Raw genomic sequence first — 27,886 nt, 5'->3', positions numbered from 1 at the left:
CACTAGCATCACACATGATTTCAAAAGGTAAGTTCCAATCAGGTGGTTGAACAATAGGTGCAGTTATCAAGGCCTTCTTAAGTATTTCGAAGGCTTCCTCACAATCATCGTCAAAAACAAAAGGAATATCCTTTTGCATGAGATTAGTAAGAGACCTAGAAATCTTAGAGAAGTCTTTAATGAACCGTCTATAGAAACCAACATGACCAAGGAAACTTCTTATACCTTTGATATTTGTGGGGTATGGCATTTTCTCGATTGCATCAACCTTAGCCTTATCGACTTCGATACCTCTTTCAGAAATTTTATGTCCTAAGACGATGCCTTCATTAACCATAAAGTGGCACTTCTTCCAATTCAAGACAAGATTGGTGTCTTTACATCTCTGTAAGACTCGATCAAGGTTGCTAAGGCAATCGTCAAAAGAAGACCCATAAACGGAGAAGTCATCCATGAAAACCTCAACAATCTTATCACAAAAGTCAGAGAATATAGCCATCATACATCTTTGAAAGGTGGCAGGTGCATTACATAAGCCAAAAGGCATACGTCTATAAGCAAAGGTACCGAAAGGGCAGGTGAAAGTGGTTTTCTCCTGATCATTGTGCAACTGGTATTTGGGAGAAACCAGAATAACCGTCTTGAAAGCAGAAGTGTGTGTGTTTAGACAGTCTTTCTTGCATTTGGTCGATAAAAGGCAAAGGGTAATGATCTTTTCTAGTGGCCTTATTCAATTTCCTAAAATCGATCACCATCCTTTAGCGAGTAATAATCCTCTGTGGGATCAATTCATCCTTATCATTAGGGACAACGGTAATGCCTCCCTTCTTAGGAACGCAATGCACCGGACTCACCCAATCACTATGAGCAACATGATAGATAATACCTGCTTCCACAAGCTTTAGTATTTGTTTTCTTACTACCTCTTTCATCTTAGGATTCAATCTCCTTTGATGATCATCAACTGGTTTGGAATCAGGATCAGTTTTGATCTTGTGATGGCAGAGAGTGGAACTAATGCCCTTAAGATCATCAAAAGTATATCCAATAGCAGCACGGTGCTTCCTCAGAGTTTTTAGTAACTTCTTTTCTTCATGCTCTGAGAGGCTAGCACTAATTATAACAGGATATATCTCTTTTTCATCAAGATAAGCATACTTAAGAGTATCACGCAACTGTTTAAGCTCGAACACAGGATCACCCTTTGGTGGGGGTGGATCCCCAAGTAGTTCAACAGGCAGATTATTCTTAAGGATGGGATATTGTTCTAAGACAACTCTATCTATCTCATCCCTTTCATCCATATGCATATCATTTTCATGCTCAAGCAAGTATGGCTCTAAGGGATTAGTAGGAGGCACGGCAATAGAAGCTAAGGCAATAGTTTCATCCTTACTGTGCAACTCCTTTTCATGAGGTTGTCTACCAAACTTGGAGATATTGAACTCATGTGACACACCTTCAAAGCCAACAGTGACAGTTTGCTTCTCACTGTCAATATGAGCATTGACGGTATTGAGAAAAGGTCTGCCAAATATGATGGGACAAAAGCTATCTTGTGCGGTAGCAAGAACGAGGAAATCAACAGGATACTTCGTTTTACCACACAAGACTTGAACATCCCTAACAATTCCCACATGGCAGATAGTATCTCTATTGGCAAGCTGAATAGTGACATCAATAGGCTCTATCTCAACAGGTGCAATCTCGTCTTTAATTTCATCATATAAGGATTGAGGTATTGCACTAACACTAGCACCCCACGTCACATAAACCATGATAACAATGATCTCCTATCTTAACAGAAACAATAGGCGTGCCAACAACAGGCCTATGTTTGTCTCTAGCGTGAGGTTTAGCAATTCTAGCAGCATCTTGAGAGAAGTGAATATTATGTCCCTCAACATCGTCGGACAAAATATCTTTGATAATAGCAATTCTAGGTTCAACTCTAATTTGCTCAGGTGGTGTAGGTGTTCTAATGTAGCCTCTACGTATCACAGTTGAAGCTTTAGAATGATCCTTTATCCTAACAGGGAAAGGTGGTTTCTCAATGTAAGCAGTGGGAACAACGGGATCATTATAGGCAATGACTCTCTCTTCAACTGGATTGGGTTTAAATACATTGACTTCTAAAGGAGGAGGATATTTAAACCACTTATCTTTGGGGAGATCAATATGAGCAACAAATGATTCAAACAATGAAGCTACTATCTCACAGTCAAGTCCATACTTAGCGCAGAAGTCACAAAAAGTATTTGTTTCAACAAAGGATTTAACGCAATCAAACTTGAAATTCATACTGGACTCCTTACCTTCTTCAAGCTCCCAATCTTCAGAGTTGCGTTTAATTCTCTCCAATAAATTCCATTTGAATTCAATATCTCTCTTCATAAAAGAACCGGTACAAGAAGTGTCAAGCATGGTGCGATCATCATGAGAAAGCCGAGCATAGAAGTTCTGAATGAAAATTTCTCCCGAGAGCTCATGATTGGGGCATGAATATAACATTGATTTAAGCCTCCCCCAAGGTTGAGCGATGCTTTCTCTGTCACGACGCCAAAAATTATAAATATAATTCCGATCACGATGTACTAAATGCATAGGATAAAACTTTTGATGAAATTCCAATTTCAACCGATTGTAGTCCCATGATCCAGTATCATCACATAGCCTATACCATGTCAGCGCCTTATCCTTCAAAGATAAAGGAAATACCTTCTTCTTGGCCTCATCCTCGGGCAAACTTGCAAGCTTAAATAAACCACAAACTTCTTCTACATAGATTAGATGCAAGTTTGGATGTGATGTTCCATCTCCTGTAAAAGGATTAGCCAGCAGTTTATCAAGCATACCCGAAGGAAATTCAAAGCAAATATTTTTAGTAGGTGCAGCAGGTTGAGGAGCAACTCTTTTTTCTTCCGTTCGAGGTGAAGATACCCCGAACAAGCCCCTCAAAGGATTGGTATCCATAGTGACAAGTGACAATAAATTTCACCACACTATATGAATGTTTCCTTACCAAGTTCCACTTACCAAAGGCGCTTCACTCCCCGGCAACGGCGCCAGAGAAGAGTCTTGATGACCCACAAGTATAGGGGATCAATTGTAGTCCTTTCGATAAGTAATAGTGTGGAACCCAACGAGGAGCGGAAGGATCTGACAAGTGGTTTTCAGCAAGGTAAAATGTGCAAGCATTGAAATTATCGGTAAAAAGTGATTGTGTGCTGAGATGATTCATAGCAAGCACCAAGTAAAAAAAGTAGCAACGGTGTAGCAATGTGGCCCAATCCCTTTTGAAGCAAGGGACAAGCCTGGACAAAGTCTTATAGGAGGAAAAACGCTCCCGAGGACACACGGGAATTTCTGTCATGCTAGTTTTCATCATGTTCATATGATTCGCGTTCATTACTTTGATAGTTTGATATGTGGGTGGACCGGTGCTTGGGTACTATCCTTACTTGGACAAGCATCCCACTTATGATTAACCCCTCTCGCAAGCATCCGCAACTACGAAAGAAGAATTAAGACAAAGTCTAACCATAGAATTAAGACAAAGTCTAACCATAGTAACCCATCATCTACTTACTACTTCCCAATGCCTTCCTATAGGCCCAAATAATGGTGAAGTGTTATGTAGTCGACGTTCACATAACACCACTAGAGGAAAAACAACATACAACACATCAAAATATCGAACGTATACCAAATTCACATGACTACTATTAGCATGACTTATCCCATGTCCTCAGGAAAAAAAGTAACTACTCACAAAGCATAATCATATTCATGACCAGAGAGGTAATGAGTAGCATCAAGGATTTGAACATAAACTCTTCCACCAAGTAATCCAACTAGCATCAATTACAAAGAGTAATTAACACTACTAGCAACCTTAGAAGTACCAATCGGAGTCGCGAGATGGAGATTGGTTACAAGTGATGAACTAGGGTTTGGAGATGAGATGGTGCTGATAAAGATTTTGATGGTGATGAGTCCCCTCCGATGAGAGGAGTGTTGGTGATGACGATGGCGACGATTTCCCCCTCCGGGAGGGAAGTTTCCCCGGCAAGATCGTCCTGCCGGAGCTCTAGATTGGTTCTGCTCAAGTTCCGCCTTGTGGCGGCGGAGAATCCTCGAAAAAGCCTCCTCCTGATTTTTTTTCCGGACGAAACCCTTCATATAGCAGAAGAGGGGGGCCAGAGGGCCAGCTGGGTGCCCACAAGCCCCCTAGGTGCGGCCTGGGGGTGGCCGCGCCTAGCAGGCTTGTGGCCACCTGCTGGCGCCCCTCTGGCACTTATTCGGCCCAGTATTTTTTATAATTCCCAAAAAAATACTCGTTGATTTTTACGGCGTTTGGAGTTGCACCGAATAGGTATCTCAAACTTGCTCGAATTTTAGGCCAGAATTCCAGTTGCCGGCATTCTCCCTCTTCATGTAAACCTTGCAAAATAAGAGAGAAAAGGCATAATTATTGTACCGTGAAGTGAAATAACAGCCCAAAAAGTGATAAATATCAACATGAAAACATGATGCAAAATGGACGTATCAAGGGTCCACAAAGAAGCGGCCTTGTCTATCCCACCACGGCTTCCGTACACGGAGGACTAGCATTACTGACGGTAGATCTTCATGAAGTAGGCGATCTCCTTGCCCTTACAAACATCTTGGTTCAACTCCACAACACGAAGTAGGAGGTTCCCAAGTGACACCTAACCAATCTAGGAGGCACCACCCTCCAAAAGGTAATAGATGTGGTAGATCAATGAACTCCTTGCTCTTATCCTTCTAAAGATAGTCTCCTCAACAAAAATCACTCTCTCGCAGAATATGCATGGGTAGGAGAGGTTGATTTGGTGATTTGCTTTAGTAGGTGGCTCTCTCTCAGAAAATGGATCTAGAAATGAAGTGTGTGTTCTGAGTGCTTCTCCCACAAATGAGAGGTGGGTGAAGGGGTATATATAGGCAGCAGCCAAAATCCAACCATTACACACAAAAGAGCAAACTCGGTGACACCGAAGTTGGAAACTCGGTGGTACCGACTAGTACTAAAGGGGTGTACTTTTGAATCTCGGTGAGACCGATATATACAACTCGGTGGCACCGAAAAGGTGACTAACGGTCAGATGGACAAACTCGGTGGCACCGATACTCGTACTCGTAAATTCCGATTTTGTGTATCTTGGCAACAGAATGTTGGTCACCCAAACTCGATAGCACCGATGCAGTTTCGGTTGCACCGGTTTGATGAGAATGGCTAGGGTTCATGTGTGAGGTTCAAACTGGGTGGGTCTGATGTGGAAATGTTGGTGACACCGAATTTGTGAATGTGGAATTTGATAGAGTGGAAATGTGGGAAAAATGACTTAGTGTTATTGGTGGCTAACTTTGAGCATTTGAGCAATCAGTTCATTTTACTACATCACCCCCTTTTAATAGTATTGGCTTTCCTATGGACTCAAAAGTGATTTCTCACAAATATAAAATGAAGAGTGTTCTAGCTTGACGCTTGAGCCAATATTATTCCTTTCTTGCATCCAGGGGTATCTCCACATAAACCTTAAGCCATAGCTCTCCATGGACTAATCCTGAAATATCTAGGTAAAAGTGTTAGTCCAAGAGACAATGTATGTTGTCATGAATTATAAAAATCACCAAGGGAGCATATGTGCTTTCACTAAGCCTTCTAAGAATAAGGACGAGCCGAATTTTGAGCACTTAGTTGAAATGCTTTGACCCGTCTTTTTATGACACGTTTGACATATATCTTGAAAATGCCTCCTTATGCTAAATATATGAAATATATTATCACTAATAAAATAAAAATACCTGAGGCTGCGATTCCACCATGCTTGCTAAATATTCTTTTGATGGTGGAGTTCCTAAGAAGTTAGGACATCCAGGTATACCCACAATACCTTGCTTCATTAAACTAAATTATGTTTAAACTACTTTATGTGATCTAGGAGCATGTGTTAGTGTTATGACTTTATCTTTATATAAAAGATTTGTTTGATTAAGCTTGCACCTACTTAAATATCTTTGCGAATGGCTGATAAATCCACTCCTATACCTATTGGAATTTGTGCGGATGTCCATGTTGTGGTTGCAAATGTTACTATCTTAACGGACTTTGTTATTCTTGAGATGCCCGAGGACGACAACATGCCGATTATCCTTGGTAGACCGTTTCTAAATACCGCATGGGCTGTTATTGATTGGAACAAAAAGCAAGGTTACTTTTCATGTCAAGGGTAAACAACATAAAATGAACTTTCCAAAGAAACAAGCTTGGGTGAGTAGTTTTAATACCATTGAGGAAGTTGTCACAATTACTATTAGGAGTTTAAATTTCCTCTTCCTACTGCCAATAAGAAACATGGTATTCTTATTATCGGGGATATGCACATCCCAGTGAGGTAACCTAGTGTTATACGAAGATTCTTCGGTTTCACATCAATCAGGTACAGATTGTTAATAAGACTTGATCAATCTTATGAATGGATTCTTTTTTGAGAGGCATGTGGTCAATGAATTTTGTAAGCAAAAATTTCTGTAATCTTAGTTTGCTCTCTGTCATTTGTAGTTTAATGAATAAAATGCCATGATTATGTTGTTTTTTGAATTATTTGTGCAATAAAAATGGCCCAAAAAATAAAAGTGCTTAAAATGTCGGGAAACTTTTACATGAATTGTTCTCGAATATTTAAGATTTTTTGGAGCAGAAAACAACCCAGGGTTGCACCTGTTGCTCACAAGGCAACATGGCACGCCCATCCTCCTAAGGCGTGCCAAGATGCGTTGTGGGTCCCATGATATCCCCCTCACTTAGTTCTTCAGCCGACATCATCTCTTACCTCCATAAAAAAATCCTGGTTGCTCTCTCTCTGTCGTGGTCTGGCTCCCAAACCTGAGATATTCGATCTATTTGCTCGGAGCTTCGTTTCCATAACTGTTTTGAGGGATTGCACCTTGGTATGTGACTCCTCCATTGCTCCAATTAGTTTTTGTTTTAGTGTATTATGTTTTGCGTATCTTCACTACAAGGATTACCCCTATAAAGCAACACATATTCCACAATGTTTTGATTATAGGTTGCCAAATTCATGGTAGATACGCATATATAAGCATTATAACAAATGCGTTCCAGGCTTGGAGCTTGCAACCAGCCACAACCTGTCCTCAACCTCCTCCTGTTACTCTAGCCCGGCCCAAGTTGGTTGTCAAGATTAACCTAGGTCGCCCCTGTCAGCAGCCTCCTCTTATTCCTCACGGGCGTGTAGACTCCCACGCCTACCGCCACCCCTCAACCTACCTGCATATCGGAGCATGCCCCTCATCACTTGCCGGAGATCCTCCGTCCTGGAACGTCGCCCCTCACTACTCCTGTGCGACCCTCCACCCCGGTGCGCTGTCCCTCGTCACCAGTCCCATGTGACCCTCCATCCCGATCTATCGTCCCTCGTCACCAATCCACTAAGACCCTGCATCCCGGCGCGCCGCCTTTCGCCATCGCTCTCCTGCTACCAACTACGTCTACTACCTCTGCACGTGGGCCTGCGATTACGAGGAGAGCTGCAGCTACAACCATCCTCGCAATCGCGCCTCTGCCGTGAGCGGGGACGCTTCTCTTCTCCCAATTTTTGTTTTCCACATCATGCTCTACTTCACTTCAATCTAGTTGGGAGTTGCAACTTATGACCTGCCGGTCCCTGATAATGACCGACAAACTGAATTACAACTAGTTGGTGTGGAGGTGAGATAAAGCCTCTTGTTGTGATTGAATTGATTCTAGTAATGGCTTAGGAAATTGTCACCAGCCGATGGAAGTAAAACTTGATTGTGTATTAGTTGATTATGTGATTCACATTTGTAAAGAAGCAGTTTTATCTAATATATGATTTCTTCCTCCCATGAGTATATTCTCTTGTTTTTCTTCACTTCATAATTATCATCATTTTGTGAAGCATTAATTTAAATTGCTGGCAATATGTATAAAAAATATTATTATTCACATTATATATGAACCAACGCTTGAAGTGTTGCAAATTCTTCGTTGCCAAGCAATGGGATTTTGATTCCTATTCGTTAAGCACCAACATATAGAAGTGTTGCACAAGTTTGTTTTATGTGTTGCATTCTTGCAACAGTTCCTTTTACCAACGATGATATAAGCATTGCATTATGCGCTAGCAACGTGGATAAAGCAACGCATCCCAAACCGTTGGTAAAAACAGTTACAACGCATATATAGACTTTTAGATACGGAAAAATGTGTTGCTATATGGGGTTGTCGTTGTAGTGCTTGCTGGTGTTGGTGCTACTGAATATGAGCTTGTATGTTGAATTCTTTGAGTTCCATGTAGTTTGAAGGCTTGATATGGCCTCTAGGCATCTATATGAGTAGTTCCTATCAAACTTACAAAGTTTTGTTGACATAATTTTGTGGTCGAATTGTTTTAGAAATTTTTCTTAAGGAAATGATAATCTTTTGGAGAGGTTCTTCTAGACGGAGTTCCAAGAGAATCGTTGGGAATGCTCATGATCATGACATTAACATCTTGTGTATGACGAAGGTTCGGCCGTGCCAGTGGCTACACATTGCCTCCATGACCAAAGATGATTTTCACCAAGAGTTCATGGAATTCATTGCAAATGTCGGGCTTGCCAACTTCCTCACAAATGGGTGTGGTCAATACCACCTCCTTACATATGCCTTTGTGCAAAATTTTCATTTCTTGCATAGGCTCGATATTCCCATGGTACACTTTGATTTATATGTTAAACATTAATAAGATACTCCCACTGTTCCTAAATATAAGGTGTGTTATTTTTTTGAATAAGTCAAACTTCTCTAACTTTGACTAGGTTTGTAGACAAAAATATCAAGGTCTAGAATATCAAATCATTATCACTAAATTTATCATGAAATATATTTTTATATTATATATATATATTATTGTAAATAATTATATACTTTGCTATCAAGTTGGTCAAACATAGACAAGGTTTGGCTTTTTAAAAAACTAATACACCTTATATTTAGGAACAGAGGGAGTACTATTTACTAAGTTCTATTATATATGTTTAATTCCCTTTGATGGGGAACTAAGAGAGCCACGACCGAAGGAGTTTGAGGACTTACTCCTTACTTTAATTATTGGAGAATGTAGGGGCGTGTCAAAAGCTATGGCTACAAGTTTGCATTTTCCTGCTCTACACTACTTTGCATTATTTATAGGGAAATGTTTGACTGCTATGGAGGAAGGTGGCAATCTTAGTGCCCCTATACTCTCTATTTTATGTTGCGCACTTCTCAATGACAACACTTACATCTTAGGAGCTATTATTGCACGCTACCTTCACACTAACAAGACTAGGAGTAAAGTGCATGGTGGTATTTATGCTACTCGCTTGGCGAGATATTTTCATGTTAATATATGTTACTTGTGATCTGCATTGGGTTTTTCCCCGAAGAGGAGGGAATGATGCAACACATTATAGATAAGTATTTCCCTCAGTGAAAACCAAGTTTACTGAACCAATAGGAGGATCACACAACTTCATGTGTGCAGTACCTACACACAAAAGAGCACACACTTGCACCCAACACGGGTAAGAGGGTTGTCAATCCCCTTGAAATCGTTACTTGCAAGCAAATGAGTAGTGTGGTTGATAGTTGATAAATATAAAACATACATTAAATAAAAAGTAAATAAAGGCAGCAAGGAAATAGTAGCATATGTAAATATATATGTGAATAGACCAGGGGCCATAGTGTTTTCTAGTGGCTTCTCTTTCAAGAAGACATACAGTGGGTAAACAAATTACTGTTGGGCAATTGATAGAAAAGCAGATAGTTATGCAATATTTATTCACGTCCATGATCGCGTGTACATAGGCATCATGTCAGTAAGCAAGTAGACCGACTCCTAACTCATCTACCACTATTACTCCACCCATCGACTGCTATCCACCATGCATCTAGAGTATTAAGTAAAATAGAGTAATGCTTAAAGAACAATGACATGATGTAGACAAAGAAAATCCAATTAATAGGAATCAAACCCATTGTTTTATCCTTAGTACAAGCAATACAAATATGTTTCATGTCCCTTTCTATCACTGGGATTGAGCACCGCAAGATTGACCCCACTACAACACACCTCGCTCACTGAAGATAGACCAATTTAGTTGGACAAACCAAATCAATAGACCAGAGAGAATTACGAAGCTAAAATAATCATGAAAATAAGAATCAAATAGTAATTCATAGGATACTCAAATCTTTTTCATGAATAATCTGAACATAAACCCACAATTCATCGGATCCCAACAAGCACACCACACAAAGTGATTACATCGAATAGATCATCATGAAGAAGCAATGAACTTTGTATAAAAGAACATAGAGAGAGAGAGACATCTAGGTCCTAGCCATGGACCCGTAGATCTATGGTGAACTACTCACACATCACCATGGGAGTAACAAGGTTTATGTAGAGGCCCTCTACGATGGATCACCCCTCCGACAAAGCACCATAATAGGGATCCAGATGGGCACATGTCGGAACAGGGACTTGCAGCGGCAGAAAAGGTGTTTTGGGAGCTCCCATAGGGTTTTTGGAATATATGAGAATTTCTAAGCCATAGTACAAGGCCGGGAGAGCTGGGAGGGGTCCACAAGCTAATAGGACGCGACCACCCCCCTGGCGCACCCTTTTGGGTTGTGGGGCCCTCGTGCGGTCCCCGGTCTTCTCCCGAAGCTTCCACGTCTTCTTTTGATCTAGAAAAAATCATCAAAAAGTTTTTTGGTATTTTGACTCCGTTTGGTACTCTAAACCTGAAAAGCCAAAAGCATGCAGAAAATAGCAAATCGTACTTGCTACTGGCTTAATAGGTTAGTGCTCAAAAATAATTATGAATCAGCAAATAAATTCCCAAAAAATATCCTAGAATGATAATATTATAACATGGAACAATCAAACATTATACATACATTGGAGACGTATCATCATGCCCAAGCTTAATTCCTGCTCATCCTCGAGTAGGTACATAATAAAAGCAGAATTTTTGATGTCATATCCTGATGCTTGTGATCTAGGTTGGGTTTTCCATGAAGAGGAACGGGTGATGAACACAATATAGGTAAGTATTTCCCTCGATAGAGAACCAAGGTTTATAGAACCAATAGGAGTAACAACCAACCCCCATCTTCAGCAATTGCACACAAAAGAAACAAACACTTGCACCCAACGCGGGCAAGAGGGTTGTCAATCCCCTTGGACTCGTTATTTGCAAGCAAGTAAAGTGTGTAGATATAAGTTTCAAAGTGAAAAGTAAATAGAAATTAAATTAAGGTAGTGAGGTACCGTAGCATTTGTAAACTAATAAGTGAATAGACCTAGGGGTCGTAGTTTTCTCTAATGGCATCTCTCGTGTAGTAGGCATACGGTGGGTAAACAAATTATTGTTGGGAAATTGGTGGAAAAGAGCACAGTTATGTGATATTCACGAGAATGATCATATGTATATAGGAATCATGTTCATAAGCAAATAGGCCGACTTCTGTCTGCACCTATTACTATTACTCCACTTCAAGAGCGCTTCTATGCTTGCCTCTCTACGTATTAAGTTCATGACAAACAGAGTAATGCTTGGAGAATGATGGCATGATGTAGACAAAGGGAACTCAATCAATATGAATTAACCCCATCATTTTATCCTTAATGGCAACAATACAAAGACGTATCTTGTCCCCTTCTATCACTGGGATATAGAAACCCATCAGATTGAACCCACTACAACGCACCCCTCTCACCTAAGAGATGACAATCTAGTTAGCCCTACTATTTCAATAGATCAGAGAGATTTACGAAGATATGATAATCATGCAAATAATAATAAAAATTAGAATTGAGAGAAAACTCATATCTCTATCATGAATAATCTGAACATAAACCCACAATTCATCGAATCCCAACAAATGCACCGCATAATAGGATTACATCAGATAGATCAAAGCAAAGATGTGATAATCATTGTATTGAAGATCAATATAGAGAGAGAGATATATCTAGGTACTAGCAACGGACCCGTAGGTCTCTGATAAACTACTCACACATCACCAGGGGAGCACCAAGGTTGATGTAGACGTCCTCCGTGATCGACCCCCCTTCCGAAAAGGCACCGAAGACGGGCTCCAAATGGGCACACGGCGGAATAGAGACTTGTGGTAGCGGAAAAAGTGTATCGGGAGGCTCCCTAGGGTTTCTGGGGTATTTGAGAATTTGTAGGACAAAGAGGTGCGCCACGGGCCACACACGGGGGCCAACACACATCAGGGTGCGACCACCTTCCTGGAGCGCCTTGTTGTGTGCCGCATCCCTCGTGGAGCGTGTGGTCTCCTCCTGGTGCCTCGAAGTCTTTTTTTCTCTACAAGAAATCATAAAAAAAAATTGGGGCAAGTGGACTTGTTTGGTACTGTAAACGTGAAAAGCCAAAAACATGCAAAAAACAACAACTAGTAGTGGTCACTGGGTCAATAGGTTAGTGCTAAAAAATAACATTAATTGGTTATAAACACCCAGAAGTGTCCTAGAATGATAATATTATAACATGTAACAATCAAAAATTATAGATGCATTGGAGACGTATCAGATGCTACCCAACATGTAATCTATTGGAGGTAAGATCATTGAGAAACGATGAATTAACAAACATCAACATAGTAATGTCCATGAACATAAGTAACATAATCATCAATGTTCAAAATATATGATTCTTCAAGAATGTTTACCACCCCCCCCCCCCACATTATTTTTCTCATATTAGCACGACATGGCTCCATCTTCCCCACATAAATACAAGTGTCAAGCACCACGATGTTAAGCCAGGCAGTTGGATCATACTTTTTAACGCGCTTCAGTTTTCTATTACTCACTCAATGCATGAGCGTGAACCATGGAGATAGCATATAGGTGGAATAGAATATGATGGTAGGTTTAAAAAAGGGGTAAAAGTGGAGAAGAAAGTCTCGCATCAACTAGGCGTATCAACGGGCTATGGAGATGCCCATCAATAGATATCAATGCAAGGAGTAGGGATTGCCATGCAACGAATGCACTAGATTTATAAGTGTATGAAATCTCGCGTGAAGCTAAGTGGGTGTGCATCCAACTTGCTTGCTCCTGGAGACCTCGGGCATTTTGTGGAAGCTCATCATCAGAATATATAAATAGAGTTCTAAAATGAAAAATTCCCACTAGTATATGGAAGGGACACATCATGAGACTCTCTACATGAAAAACATGGTGCTATTTTGAAGCACAAATGTGGAAAAATAGGTAGTAGGATTGTCCCTTCTCTAATTTCTCTCTTTTTTCTAATTTTTTCTTTATTTTTGTCCGGAGTCTCATCCCGACTTGTGGGGTAATCATTTTCTCCATCATCCTTTCCTCATTAAGACAACGCCCTAAATAATGAATAGCATCACACTTCTGTTTACTTACAATTTGGTATAAAAACAACTAAATAATATGACTGTATATGAATGCCTCTCGCAATGTACCAGGATGTGCAATGATCTAGCGTAACATGTATGATAATGTTGAATGATAGCTTTGCCACGAATACGATGCTAGCTACATCATCATGCAAATCAATATGACAATGAGTGTACTAGTCATATGATGTGACGGTGGCATGGCAATATATCTATAAATGGCTATGTAAATGCCATGATAGGTAGGTATGGTGTCTGTTTTGAGGAAGGTATAAGTTGACTTATCTGGAACATGGTGTATCATGTCACGGGTTTTGGATGCATCGACGAAATTCGTTCTGGAAATATGCCCTAGAGGCAATAATAAATTGGTTATTATTATATTTCCTTGTTCATGATAATTGTTTATTATCCATGCTAGAATTGTATTGATTGAAACTCAAATACATGTGTTGATACATAGACAACACACTATACCTAGTGAGCCTCTGAAGGACTAGCTCGTTGATCAAAGATGGTCAAGGTTTCCTGGCCATAGACATGAGATGTCGTTTGATAACGGGATCACATCATTAGGAGAATGATGTGATGGACAGGACCCAAACTATAAACGTAGCATATGGCCGTGTGAGTTTATTGCTACTGTTTTCTACATGTCAATGTATCTCTTCCTATGACCATGAGATCATGCAACTCCCGAACATCGGAGGAATACCTTGTGTGTATCAAACATCACAACGTAATTGTGTGACTATAAAGGTTTTCTACAGGTATCTCTGAAGGTGTCTGTTGGGTTGGCATGGATCAAGACTGGGATTTGTCACTCCGTGTGACGGAGAGGTATCTCTGGGCCCACTCGGTAATACAACGTCACAATGAGATTGCAAGCGATGTGACTAAGGAGTTAGTCACGGTATCTTGTATTACAGAACGAGTAAAGATACTTGCCGGTAACGAGATTGAAATAGGTATGGGGATACCGACGATCGAATCTCAGGCAAGTAACATACCCATGGACAAAGGGAACAATATACAGGATTGATTGAATCCTTGACATCATGGTTCAGCCGATAAAGATCTTCATAGAATATGTAGGAACCAATATGGGCATACATGTCCCCCTATTGGTTATTGACCGTAGTGGTGTCTCGGTCATGTCTGCATAGTTCTCGAACCTGTAGGGTCTGCACACTTAACGTTCGACGACTCTAGAGTAGTACTGGGATTTGTACGTTGGTGACCGAATGTTGTTCAGAGTTCCAGATGAGATCCCGAACATCACGAGGGGATCCGGAATGGTTTGGAGGTAAATATTTATATATGGGAAGTCCTATTTTGGCTACCAGAAAAGTTTCGAGTTTTATCGGTATTCTACAGGAAAGGGCCCATGTAGTTTGGAGGGAAGAGTTCCTAAAGGGGAAGGCACCTCCTAGTTGCCTTGGGGAGGGAGGAAACCTCCCTAGGCCCACGCCCCCTCCTTGGAGGAGGGGCTAGGGCTGCGACCCAGCCCTCCCTCTTGCCTCCTATATATAATGGGGGAGAGGGAGGGGCTGAACACACCAATTACCATGCCCCCGGGGCAGCCCTACCTCTCCCATAACTTATTTTTCTCCTCATATCGGTTCAGGCAACGCTTGGCGAAGCCCTGCTGGCACTGCTCCACCATCATCTCCACCATGTCGTCGTGCTGGTTGAGATCCCATCTAATTCTCCTTACTCTCTTGGTGGATCAAAGAGGAGGAGACGTCATCGAGCCATACGTGTGTTGAACGCGGAGGTGCCGTCCGTTCGGTGCTAGATCGGGACGGATCATGATGAGATCGCGGGACGGATCGTGATTGGATCATGAAGACATTCGACTACATCAATCGCGTTATATACGCTTCCGCTTAGTGATCTACAAGGGTATGTAGATGCACTCCCCCCCCCTCGTAGATGGTCATCACCATGGATAGATCTTATGTGTGTGTAGGAATTTTTTTGTTTCCCATGCGACGTTCCCCAATAGTGGCATCATGAGCTAGGTCTATGTGTATATGACATCTCGAGTAGAACACAAAGGAGTTTGTGGGCATTGATATTCAGATTGCTGCCCTCCTTAGTCTTTTCTTGATTCAGTGGTATTGTCGGATGAAGCGGCCCAGACCAACATTACTCGTACGCTTACGAGAGGACGGTTTCATCGACTAACATGCAACTTGTTGCATAAAGATGAGTGGCGGGTGTTTGTTTCTCCAATTTTAGTTGAATTGGATTTGACAAAGGTGGTCCTTGGAGAAGGTTAAATAGAAACTTGTATATCACCGTTTTGGTTTTGCGTAAGTACGATGCGATCCTACTAGATACCCATAGCAGCCACGTAAAACAAGCAACAAGTAATTAGAGGATGTCTAACTTGTTTTTGCAGGGTATGTTGTGATATGATATGGGCAAAGACATGATATGATATATTTGATGTATGAGATGATCATGTTGTAGTAGTTAAGTATCGACTTGCACATCGATGCTACGGCAACCGGCACGAGCCATATGATTGCCTTTAATTATTTTGCGCCTGGTGATGTTTTGATTTATCACTAGTTCGGTAGCTTTAGTACTAATTGCATAGTTGGTGCGACAACCTCGATGGCAGCACAATGATGGAGATCATGGTGTGGCGCTGGTGATGATGGAGATCATGCCGGTGCTTTGATGATGGAGATCAAGAAGCACAAGTTCATGGCCATATCATGTCACTTATGATTTGCATGTGCTGTTAATCCTTTTATGCACCTTATTTTGCTTAGGACGATGATATAATTATAAGGTGATCCCTCACTAAAAATTTCAAGATAAAATTGTGTTCTCCCTGAGTGTGCACCGTTGTGACAGTTCGTCGTTTTGAGACACCACGTGATGATCGGGTGTGATAGACTCTACGTTCACATACAGCATGTGCAAGACAGTTTTGCACACGTGGAACACTCGGGTTAAACTTGATGAGCCTAGAATGTAAATACATGGCCTCGGAACACAAGAGACCCGAAAGGTCAAACATGAGTCATATAGTAGATATGATCAACATAGAGATGTTCACCATTGAAGGTAACTCAACTCACGTGATGATCTTACTTTAGTTGGTAAATTTGGATCATGTGTCACTCAAATGACTAGAGGGATGTCAATTTGAGTGGGAGTTCTTAAGTAATATGATTAATTGAACTTATTATCATGATCATAGTCAAAATGTCTTTGCAAATTATGTTGTAGCTTGTGCTATAGCTCCACTATTTTTGATATGTTCATTGAGAAAACTTAGTTGAAAGATGATAGTAGCAATTATACGGACTGGGTCCATAAACTGAGGATTGTCCTCATTGCTGCACAAAAGGCTTATGTACTTAATGCACCACTCGGGGTGCTACCCCCCGAGCGTCGTCTGTGGATGTTGCGAACATCTAACATACCCGTTTTTTATGACTAGTGATAGTTCAGTGCATAATGCTTAATGGCTTAGAATTGAGGCACCCAAAACGTTTTGAATGACACTTAACATATGAGATGTTCCAAGAGCTGGGATTTGGATTTCAGGCTCATGCCCGTGTTGAGAGGTATGAGACCTCCAACAAGATTCTTTGTCTACAAAGTAAGGGAGAAAATCTCAATCGTTGAGCATGTGCTCAGATTGTCTCGGTACTACAATCGCTTGAATCAAGTTGGAGTTGATCTTCTAGATAAGATAGTGATTGACATAGTTCTCCAAAGTCACTGCCACCAAGCTACTGGAGCTTCGTGATGAACTATAGCATATCAGGGATGCACAAGATGATCCCTGAGTTATTCGCGATGTTTGACACCGCGAAAGTATAAATCAAATAGGAGCATCAATTGTCGATGGTTAGTAAAACCACAAGTTTCAAGAAGGGCAAGGGCAAGAAGGGATACTTCATGAATGGAAAACCAGTTGCTCCTCTAGTAAAGAAACCCAAGGTTGAACCCAAACCCGATACTAAGTGCTTCTGTTATGAGGGGAACGGTCACTAAAGCGGAACTACCCTAGATGCTTGGTAGATAAGAAGGCTGGCAAAGTCGACAAAAGTATATTGGATATACGTGATATTAATGTGTACCTTGCTAGTACTCTTAGTAGCACCGGGGTATTAGATACCGATTCAGTTGCTAAGTGTTAGTAACTCGAATTTATAGCTACCGAAAAAACGGATACTAGCAAGGGTGAGGTGACGATGTGTGTTGGAAGTAATTCCAAGGTTGATGTGATCAAATATCACACGATCCCTCTACCATTGGGATTAGTGTTGAACCTAAATAAATGTTATTTGGTTTTTGCATTGAGCATGGACATGATTAGATCGTGTTTATTTCAATACGATTATTCATTTAAAGAGAATAATGGTTACTCTGTTTACTTGAAAAATACCTTCAATGGTCATGTACATAATATGAATGGTTTATTGAATCTCGATCTAGTGCTACACATGTTCATAATATTGACGCCAAAAGATACAAAGAAGTAATGATAGTACAACTTACTTGTGGCATTGCCACTTGAGTCATATTGGTATAAAACGCATGAAGAAGCTCCATGCTGATGGATCTTTGGCTCGCTCGTTTGAGACATGCGAACCATGCCTATTGGTGTAAACGCGTGAAGAAACTCCATGCAGATGGATCATTTAGACTCACTTGGTTTTGAATCACTTGAGACATGCAAATCATGCCACATGGGCAAGATGATTGAATGTCTCGTTTTCAGTGAGATGAAACGAGCAAGTGACTTGTTGGAAATAATACATTTTGATGTATGCAGTCCAATGAGTGCTGAGGCATGCACTAGATACCGTTATGTTCCTACTTCACTGATGATTTGAGTAGATACAGGTGTATTTGCTTGATGAATCAAAAAGTCTGAAATATTGAAAAGTTCAAGCAATTTCAGAGTGAAGTTAAAGATCGTCGTGACAAGAGGATAATATATCTATGATGTGATCATGGAGGTTAATATATATCTGAGTTGCAAGTTTGGTAAACATTTAAGACAATGTAAAAATTGTTTCACAACTCATGCCACCTGGAACACCATAGTGTGATGGTGTGTCCAAACGTCGTAGTCGCGCCCTATTGGATATGGTGCATACTATGATGTCTCTTATCAAATTACCACTATCGTTTTGGGGTTAGGCATTAGAGACAACCACATTCACTTTAAATAGGGCACCACGTATTTCCGTTGAGATGACACTGTATGAACTATGGTTTGGAGAAACCTAAGCTGGCGTTTTTTAAAGTTTGGGGATACGATGCTTATGTCAAAAGGGTTCAGCCTGATAAGCTCTAACCCAAAGCAGATAAATGCATCTTCATAGGACACCCAAAACAATTGGGTATACCTCCCATCTCAGATCCGTAAGCAAAGTGTTTGTTTCTAGAAACGGGTCCTTTCTCGAGAAAAAGTTTCTCTTGAAATAATTGAGTGGGAGGATGGTGGAAACTCGATAAGGTTATTGAACCGTCACTTCAACCAATGAGTAGCAAGGCGCATGGAGATGCTCCTATGGCGCCTACACTAGTTGAAATGGAAAGCTGATGATGGTGATCATGAAGCTTCGGGTCAAGTTACTACAAAACCTCGTAGGTCGACAAGGAAACGTGTTGCTCCAGAGTAGTACGGTAATCCTGTCTTGGAGGTCATGTTGCTGGTCAACAATGAACCTAAGAGCTATGGAGAAGCGATAGTGGGCCTGGATTCCGACGAATGGCTAGACGCCATGAAATCCGAGATAGGATCCATGTGTGTAAACAAAGTGTAGACTTTGGAAGAACTACTTGATGGTCGTAAGGCCATTAAGTAGAAGTGGATCTTTAAAAGGAAGGCGGACGATGATGGTAAATTTCACCAGTAAGAAAGCTCGACTTGCCGCATAGATGTTTCCGACTAGTTCAAGGAGTTGACTACAATGAGACTTTCTCACCCGTAGCGATGCTAAAGTCTGTTGGAATTATGCTAGCAATTGCTGCATTATTTATTATGAAATCTTGCAGATAGCATGTAAAAACATTGTTTCCTCGACGGTTTCCTTGAGCAAAGGTTGTATGTGATACAACCAGAAGGTTTTCTCGATCCTAAGGATGCTAACAAGTATGCAAGCTCCAGCGATCCTTCTATGGACTGGAGCAAGCATCCCAGAGTTGGAATATACGCTTTGATGAGATGATCAAAGCTTTTGGGTTTATACAAAGTTTATGATAAACTTGTATTTCCAAGAAAGTGAGTGGGAGCACTATAGAATTTCCGATGAGTATATGTGGTTGACAAATGGTTGATCGGAAATGATGTAGAATTTTTGGAAAGCATATATGGTTGTTTGAAAAGAGTTTTTCAAAGGAAAACCTGGATCGAGCTACTTGAACATTGAGCATCAAGATCTATATAGATAGATCAAGACGCTTGATATAACTTGCAATGAATACATATCTTGACAAGATTTTGAAGGAGTTCGAAATGGATCAGTCAAAGAAGGAGTTCTTGATTGTATTGTAAGGTGTGAATTTGAGTAAGACTCAAAGCCCGACCACGACAGAAGAAAGAGAAAGGATGATGGTCGTCCCCTATGCCTTAGTCGTAGGCTCTATAGTATGCCATGTTGTTTACCGCACTTAATGTGTGCCTTTTCATGAGTTTGTCAAGGGGTACAAAGAGTGATCCAGGAATGAATCACTGAACAACGGTCAAACTTATCCTTAGTAACTAGTGTATTAAGGAATTTTTCTCGATTATGGAGGTGATAAAAGAGTTCGTCTAAAAGGGTTACATCAATGCAAGCTTTGAAACTAATCCGGATAACTCTGAGTAGTAAACCGGATTCGTATAGTGGAGTGGTCATTTGGAATAGTTCCAAATGGCGCGTGGTAGAAGGATCTACAGGATGACATAGAGATTTGTAAAGCACACACGGATCTGAAAGGTTCAGACCCGTTGACTAAAAACCTCTCTCACAAGCAAGACATGATCAAACCCTAGAACTGTATGGGTGTTAGATTCATTACAATCACATAGTGATGTGAACTAGATTACTGACTCTAGTGCAAGTGGGAGACTGTTGGAAATATTCCCTAGAGGCAATAATAAATTGGTTATCATTATATTTCCTTGTTCATGGCAATCTTTTATTATCCATGCTAGAATTGTATTGATTGGAAACTCAAATACATGTATGGATAGATAGACAACATAGTGTACCTAGTGAGCCTCTAAAGGACTAGCTCCTTGATCAAAGATGGCCAAGTTTTCCTGGCCATAGACATGACATGTCGTTTGATAACGGGATCACATCATTAGGAGAATGATGTGATGTACAAGACTCAAACTATGAACGTAGCATATGATCGTGTCAGTTTATTGTTTCTGTTTTCTGCATGTCAATGTATCTCTTCTTATGACCATGAGATCATGCAACCCCCGGACACCGGAGGAGTACCTTGTGTGTATCAAATGTCACAACGTAACTGGGTAACTATAAAGGTGCTCTACATGTATCTCCAAAGGTGTCTGTTGGGTTGGCATGGATCAAGAGTGGGATTTGTCACTTCGTGTGGCGGAGAGGTATCTATGGGGCCACTCGGTAATACAACATCACAATGAGATTGTAAGAAATGTGACTAAGGAGTTAGTCATGGTATCTTGTATTAAGGAACAAGTAAAGAGACTTGCCGGTAAGGAGATTGAACTAGGTATGGGGATACCGATGATCGAATCTCGGGAAGTAACATACCGATGGACAAAGGGAACAATATACAGGATTGATTGAATCCTTGACATCATGGTTCGACCGATAAAGATCTTCGTAGAATATGTAGGAACCAATACGGGCATCCATGTCCCGCTATTAGTTACTAACCGTAGAGGTGTCTCGGTCATGTCTGCATAGTTCTCGAACCCGTAGGGTGTGCAAACTTAACGTTCGGTGACGCTAGAGTAGTATTGATATTTGTACGTTGGTGACCGAATGTTGTTCGGAGTTCTAGATGAGATCCCGAACGTCACGAGGGGATCCAGACTTGTCTGGCGGTGAATATTTATATATGGGAAGTCCTATTTTGGCTACCGGAAAAGTTTTGTGTTTTATCGGTATTGTATCAGGAAGCTTTTGGAAGGTTCCAGAGGGTTCCGGAGGAGTCCGGAAGGGCCCCTCCAGCCCCTAGGACGTGCATGGGCTGTAAGGTGGCATCCAAGCCTTGTTGGGTTGGCCCCCCAAGGGCGCATGCGGTTTGGAGGGAAGAGTCCCTAAAGGGGAAGGCACGTCATAGGTGCCTTGGGGAGGGAGGAAACCTCCCTAGGCCAACGCCCCCTCCTTGGAGGAGGGGCTAGGGCTGTAACCCAGCCCTTCCTCTTGCCTCCTATATATAGTGGGGGAGAGGGAGGGGCTGAACACACCAATTCCCACGCCCCGGGGGCAGCCCTAACTCTCCCATAACTCCGCTTTCTCCTCACATCGGTTCCGGCAACGCTTGGTGAAGCCCTGCTAGCACTGCTCCACCATCATCTCCACCATACCGTCGTGTTGGTTGAGATCCCATCTACTTATCCTTCCTCTCTTGCTGGATCAAGAAGGAGGAGACGTCATCGAGCTGTACGAGTGCTGAATGCGAAGGCGTCGTCCGTTCGGCGCTAGATCGGGACGGATCGTGATGAGTGCTAGCAGTCCCCGGCAACGACACTAGACAAATGTTGTTGACGTGTTCTTGACTTGATGCCTCCCCGACAACGGAGCCAGAACTGCTCCCAGTTTCTCAACAATTAGCAATTGTCTTGCAATGGCCCACCAGCGCGTGGGTTCGCGGCAGTTTTCGAGGGTAGAGTATTCAACCCAAATTTGTTGGTTCGCCAGATAGGAAGTGAAAGAATACTCTCAAGTATTAGCAGCTGAATGTGTCAGATTCAACCACACCTGAAAGATTAGTATCTGCAAGCAAAGTATCAGCAACAAAGTAGTATGATAGCAACGGCGCCAGAAACGATCTCGTGACAAGGCAGACTATTCCTAACTGTTGTATCAATGGCGCCAGAAGTTGCCCGTGGACGGGAAATATTCTTTCCCGTCAACGTCGACCAAAAAAGTATTGTAGCAGGTAGCAGTGTAACGAGTAACAGCAGTGGCAAGGAACAGCAGTAGTGACAGCAGTAGCAAGTAGCAACAGTAGCAAGTAACAGCAGTAGCAAGTAGCAGCAAAGCAAAGCAAGTAACAGTAGCAGCAACAGTAGTAATAGCAGCAGAGCAAAACAAGTAACAGCAGCAGTGGGACAAACTCGTAGGCAATGGGTCGGTGATTTGTCTGGATGACATTCTTCATGCAACAGTTATAACACGGAGAGATATGTGGCTAGCTCCCGTTCGTCAATGTGATGTAGGCATGCATTCCGTGTGTCGTCATACGTGCTTAGGGAAAAGAACTTGCATGACATCTATTGGCCATCCCTCCCGTGGCAGCGGGGTCCAAAAGGATACTATGGGATATTAAGGTTCTCCTTTTAATAAAGAACCGGAACAACGCATTAGCACTTGGTCAACACATGAACTCCTCAAACTATGATCATCACCGAGAGTGGTTCTGGTTATTGTCACTCCGGGGTTGCCGGGTCATAACACATAGTAGGTAACTACAACTTGCAAGATCGGATCTAAAACACACATATATTGGTGACAACATAATAATTTCAGATCTGAAATCATGGCACTCGGGCCCTAGTGACAAGCATTAAGCATGGAAAAGTAGTAGCAACATCAATCTCAGAACATAGTGGATACTAAGGATCAATCCCCGTCAAAACTAACTCGATTACATGATAGATCTCATCCTACTCATCACCGCCCAGCGAGCCTACGAATAGATTACTCACGAACGATGAAGAGCTTCATGGAATTGGAGAGGGAAGAAGGTTGATGATGACGATGGCGATGATTTCCCCTCTCCGGAGCCCAAAACGGACTCCAGATCTATTCTCCAGATGAAGAACAGGATGTGGTGGCGCCTCCATATCGCAAACGCGATGAAATCTTCTTTTTTGATTTTTTTGAGACGAAAGTGAATTTATAGAGCTGGAGTTGGGGGCGGCAGAGCCATGTGGGCCCCACAAGCTTGGTTGTCGCGGCCAGGGGGGCCGCGGCAACAGGGCTTGTGGCCCACTGGCCCATCCCCTCCGGTGGATCTTGGCGCAGGTATTTTTCATATTTTCCATAAATATTTTCCGTAAATTTACAGGATGTTCCGAGAACTTTCATTTCTGCACAAAAACAACACCATGGCAATTCTGCTGAAAACAGCGTCAGTCCGGGTTAGTCCCATTCAAATCATGCAAGTTAGAGTCCAAAACATGGGCAAAAGAGTTTGAAAAAGTAGATACGGTGGAGACGTATCAATGAGATCGCGGGACGGATCGTAATTGGATCGTGAAGAGGTTCAACTACATCAACCGCGTTATATACGCTTCCGCTTAGCGATCTACAAGGATATGTAGATGCACCCCCCCCCCCTCGTAGATGGTCATCCCAATGGATAGATCTTATGTGTGCGTAGGAAATTTTTTGTTTCCCATGCGACGTCCCCCAACAGTTCGCACCATCCTCGAGCTGAGAATGGGCAATGCACGGCGCCGAAGAGGCTAACAAATATGAGGTGGTGAGAGTGCGTACATCAATGGAATCACATTAGTCATAAAGAACTCACATAGTTATCACAAGGTTTTATTAGTTCTCTCGAAGCAAAGTATTACTCGCATGCCCCTAGTAGGAGGTTGGTAGGATTTAACCATCGCGCGCCCCAGACCTAATCAACACAGGATTTCAACGAGTAATAAGAATGCTCGCACATCATCACCATGTCATAACCAATATTTATGCTAACAAAAAATTAAAATCCTTGAACTATCGATATTTTTACTAACCAACAACCATGCACTCACATCCTTTCATATTACCACATCAATAGCATTAACCCACAATTTCTCTTTTATGCGCTACATGTGGTTTTGATTATGCAGTCCTTGAATACCTATTATTTGTGGACTAGTCTTATAACCCATGCAAATTACCGTCACTGTTTATTAACAATAAAACAAATTTAAGTGAACAACGAGAGTGCAATTATTTATATAAAATCTATATGCCACCGTGCTCTAAAATGTGTAAGTGAAGTACTAGAGAAACTGCTTAGTTCAAAAAAAATAAGTGAAGCAAATAGAGTGTTCTAACAAATCATGGTAAACATGCGTCTCTCTCAAATGGGTGTGTCCAGAAAACAATAAATGTGTAATACTAAAATAAAAGAAAATTATAATACATGACGCTCCAAGGAAAACTCATATCATGTGATGAATAAAAATATAGCTCCAAGTGACGTACCGATGGATTGAGACAAAAGAGAGTATGCCTTCCGGGGCATCACCAAGCTTAGATGCTTGACTCTTCCTGGAATTTGACTTGGGGTTCCTTGGGCATCCCCAAGCTTAGGCTCTTTCTTTTCCTTATTCCTTCATCCATCGTGATAACACCCAAAACTTGAAAACTTCGGCACACAAAACTCAACAGAAAATTCATGAGATCCGTTAATAGGCTAGGCGATCCATAAACATTAGGTACTGTTATAAATTGGTTCATATTTTATTATTGCATAAGGTACTGTATTCTAACTTCTCCATGACTCATAACCCCCGATATAATCCACAATATCATCAAAACAAGCAAGCTATGCAAGCAAAAAACTAGAATTTGTCTAAAATAGAACAATTCATAGTGATCAGCAAAGACACACTATTTATGTAACTCCGAAATTTTTGAAACATTAGGACAACCTCAGGAATTTGTATAGCAATACTCTGTAAAAATTCAGATCAAAAAAATGTCCTAGTAAAATGAGAGAAATCTGCAGTGGACGCAAAAGTTTTTATTTTTGCAGCGTATCAATTGTACTTATCATTCAAATCATCCCAAAGGCTTCACTTGGCAAAAAAACTAATTTAAACATAAGAACACAATAATTACACTAGCAATAATCATGTTATCTCACACAAACAGAATGTAGAACAAGCAAAATAAGAGAACTATTGGGTTGCCTCCCAAGTAGCACTATTGTTTTACGCCCCTAGCTACTCATAATGCATATGATCAAGTGTTGCCATCTTTGACACTCCACCCATAAGTAACCCTCATGATGGATTAATAAGGTGGTTTGTTTTTCTTCCTAGGTAAGTGTTTCAACCCTTTCTTTAATGGGAATTGCAACCTTATGGTTCCTTCTTTCATAACAATAATTGCACCTATAGTTCGTAGAAATGATCTCCCAAGTACTATTGTACAAGATGGGTTGCAATCAATATCAAAAACTATGAAATCTATAGGAACATAATTTCTATTAGCAAGTATAAGAACATCATTTATTATTCCAAAGGTTTCTTGATAGTAGAGTGTGCAAGATGCAAGTTAATGGAACACTCATGTATATCGGTGAGACCAAGTACGTCACATGAATATTTAGGTATAATTGAAACACTGGCACCAAGGTAACACAAAGCATTGCATTCATATTATTTGAGATTACATAAATTGTATATTCCCACTCATCATACAACTTTCTAGGAATAGAGACTTCTAGCTCAAGTTTCTCATCATAGGATTTTATCACTGCTTCTACTATATGTGTAGTAAAAGCTTTATTTTGTTCATAAGCATTGGGTGAGCTAATAATGGATTGCATAAAGAAAATACATTCTACTAAAGAGCAACTTGAATAATTAAAGTTCTTGTAATCCAAGATAGTGGGCACATCACTATTTTAAGCTTCGACCTCTCCAAACCCACTTTTCTCAATTTTATCATTAGAATCATCACCCTCCAAGCAATCTGGACGCCTTCCAGCTAAAGTTGACCAATCTTTAGTCCCTTTATCATCTATTTTTAGATTAATAAACAAAGGTCTTCCAGATCGGACGATGACGTTACTACGGTCTCGTTTTCTCTCTTGGGAGCATCATTTGTGGAGCACGGCTCGAAGAAAGAGGCAGGAGGTGGAGCGGCTTCGTCTTGGTGGAGCTTTCAGTGGATATGTCAAGTCATGCATGGTCGAGAAATGTTGCGTTGTGTCATGCCTGGTCGATAGGTGCTACCCAGATAGATCTTTCAGAATCTTCGCATCTCGACGGACGAGCGCGGGGCGATGGTGTCATTGGGCGCCATGGCGGTGTCGACGGTTGGACAGACTGGCAAGAATGATGTAGATCACTTTCCTGAAGATAGGTCACCGGTTCGATGATGAGGACGGTGTCTAAAACGTGTGTATGTGATATGCACTTTTGGTCTGCTTCATCGCGTGTGTTCCGATATGTTATGTGGATGAATCGACGACGACATCGATTTTAGATATGAGAAACGAGAGCACTCCACATTATCAAATTTCATTAGACCTATGTTAAACAATAAATAAAGATGACTGTATGCATCCATTGATGCAGAGGAAGGAGTTTTAACCTTCTTTTCAAAGAAGAAAAAAGGAGCGAGGGAGTCGAATGAGGTATCAATTTCGCGTTCGAGAATGAGCAGCGCCAACTCGGAGCTCCCGTCTGCCGCATTTTGCGTCCGGGAAGCGCTGCAATGCACACGGGGCTCGCCCAAACTGGGTCGGCCCAGATAGTTTTTTTTGTTTCAAAAAAATCTAATATTTTTTCTGTTTTCCTCCTTTGTGGTTATTTCCTTTTTTATTTTTGGTTTGTTTTTCTTTATTTTTTCCTTTTCTTTTTAGTTATTCAAGCAAAAAAAAAATTCGAATTTGAAGAACATTTTTTGAAAATCCAGAAAAATATTAAATTTATGAACGAAGTTTTTAAAATGGTAAATATTTTAAATTTCGAACATTTTTTAAGAGCAAGAACATTCGAAATTTAAGAATAAATTTAAAACACGAATATTTTATGAATCTTGAGAAGAATTTTAAAAAATCGTGAACAAATTTGGAAGCATAAACAATTTTTTAAAGCAATAACATTTTTTGAATTTAGAGAAAAAAAATCAAAAGCAGAAGAATTTTGAAAAACCCGAACATATTTTTAAGGAATGAACTTTCTTCGAATTTTGAAAACAAATTTTGAAACCGAGAATAATTTTAAAAAATCCTGAACAAATTTGGAAACACGAACAATTTTCTAAACCACGAATATTTTTTGAATCCTGAGAACAAATTTTTGAAAAGGAGAACAATTTTGAAAAAACTCGAACAAATTTGAAAGCGGAACAAATTTCCAAAACACGAACATTTTTTGAATCTTGAGAATAAATTTTGAAACCAAGAACAATTTTGTAAAATCCTGAACAAATTTGATAGTGTGAACAATTTTTG

The sequence above is a fragment of the Hordeum vulgare genome, chromosome 5H (assembly GCF_904849725.1).
Source record: "Hordeum vulgare subsp. vulgare chromosome 5H, MorexV3_pseudomolecules_assembly, whole genome shotgun sequence".
In the NCBI taxonomy this organism is placed as follows: domain Eukaryota; kingdom Viridiplantae; phylum Streptophyta; class Magnoliopsida; order Poales; family Poaceae; genus Hordeum; species Hordeum vulgare.
The sequence above is the reverse complement of the archived record's forward strand: the minus strand, read 5'-3'. Positions refer to the sequence as shown.